Source organism: Pyxicephalus adspersus, chromosome 1 (assembly GCF_032062135.1).
Source record: "Pyxicephalus adspersus chromosome 1, UCB_Pads_2.0, whole genome shotgun sequence".
Classification (NCBI taxonomy): Eukaryota; Metazoa; Chordata; class Amphibia; order Anura; family Pyxicephalidae; genus Pyxicephalus; species Pyxicephalus adspersus.
Window position 1 is genome coordinate 32,270,127 of NC_092858.1, and position 2,098 is coordinate 32,272,224.

Below are 2,098 nucleotides of genomic sequence, written 5' to 3' on the forward strand. Positions count from 1 at the left end.
GACCATCTGGCCTGTCTTGGGTTCAGACGTTTAGCCGACTCGAAATACGCCAGATTTTTGTGATCGGTAAATACCGTAATAGGATGAATCGCACCTTCCAACCAATGACGCCATTCCTCAAAAGCCAACTTAATGGCAAGCAACTCTCTATTACCTACGTCATAATTTTTCTCAGCATTAGAGAGTTTTTTGATTGAACAATTATGATTGACAATCTGATTGAACAAATATGGAATTAAAGGAAGAGGGTAAGGGTCACGGACAGTAATACGGTTAAGCTCACAGAAGTCCAAATATGGCCTAAGAGTTCCGTCCTTTTTCTTTCCGGGTTTGGAAAGATTATACAACCGGGACTTAGGCAGCTTAGCTCCAGGAATAAGGTTGATGGGGCAATCATATTCCTGATGTGGAGGTAACTCCTGGTCTCCACTTTCAGAGAATACGTCAGAAAACTCAGAAATAAAAGAAGGTAACACCTTAGTGGTTACAACAGAAAGCGATGTGCAATATTCACTCCAATCAAGAATCTGTCTCGCTTGCAAATGGATAGTGGGATTATGTTTGCTTAACCATGGTAACCCTAGCACCAACGGAGCAGGCGGACCCTCCAACACAAAACACGAGATGGATTCTTGATGAAAATCACCCACTTTCCACTGCACCATTTGTGACAATCATTTCTGCGTGAGAGGAGCGGAATCAATTGTAAACACCGAGATATTTTTGTCTAGTGCACTAGTTGTTAACCCATGCATACGGACGAACTGACCATCGATTAAGTTAACCCTGCCCCGCTGTCAATAAACACTTCAATTCCCACCGTTTTGGAGTCTAGTGCCACTTCAGCAGACAGGAGAAATCGAGTACTACCGGTGAATGACAAAAGTAAATTCTCTGATTCCCCACACAGACCCCCCAGTGAGAGATGAGGGTTAAACACACCCCCTTTTTTTTGTTTTCACCTTGGTGCTGAACATTAGGGCAGACATTGACAAAATGTCCCTTCTTATGCCCAAAGTTCTTATTCCCAGGTCCAGAGGTAGCTCCCCCCAACTGCATTGGTTCGTCATCAGACATGACCTCAAGCGTCTCTCCACCCAACGTGTCAGAGGAGGCTGCCATCTTATAGGATTGTACGTCCTGAGATTGAGGAACTTTAGATCTCTCCCTCAGGCGTCTATCCATACGTACAGCTAGGGACATAGCCGCTTCCAATGACCCAGGATTTTCGTGAAACGCCAATGCGTCCTTCAGGCTCTCAGATAGCTCATGACAGAATTGACTACGGAGAGCAGGATCATTCCACTCAGTATCCGTAGCCCATCTCCTAAATTCAGAGCAATAGGTCTCTGCAGAACGCTTTCCCTGCTGCAAGCCACGCAACTTGGTCTCTGCCAGGGAAACCCGATCTGGGTCATCATAGATAAGACCTAGCGCTCTGCAAAATTCATCCACTGACCGGAGGGACTGAGATCCGGTCGGCAGCGAAAAAGCCCAATACTGAGCGTAGCCTTTAAGCAATGAAATGATAATACCCACTCTTTGACTCTCGTCCCTCGAAGAGTGTGGACGTAGTTTAAAATACAGTTTGCACGACTCCCTGAACCGAATAAAATTGTCGCTTCCCCCGGAAAATCTGTCGGGGAGCGCCACCTTGGGTTCAGGACAGGCCTGATTCTTGCTGTCAGAACCAGCTGCCTGTGGTCTCTGTATGTGTGAGACGGTCGTGCGGAGATCAGCTACCTCCAAAGACAACCCCTGCAGTTATGCGACCAGTGCAAAGATAGGATCCATAGCTGCACTAACATAAACAAAAAATAGCGGTTTTGGGGGGTTGATAATCTCACGGATAACAAGGAGGGGAGGGAAACAGAAAGGTTATACTCAGGACTAGGCCTCCAATGGCTAGGGAAAAGGGAATAGTCACCTCTTGCAGGCACCCTAACCTAGCCCTAACTCCTAACAGTATGAGTATCCCCCGATGGTGGGAATACTCAAACAGAGGAACCTAGGCCCTACTAGCCCTGCATAGCCCTAGGAGTAGTGTCTGGCTTGAGTCCTTACCTTATGAACGAACCAGTGTCTCCCTGAGGCCTAG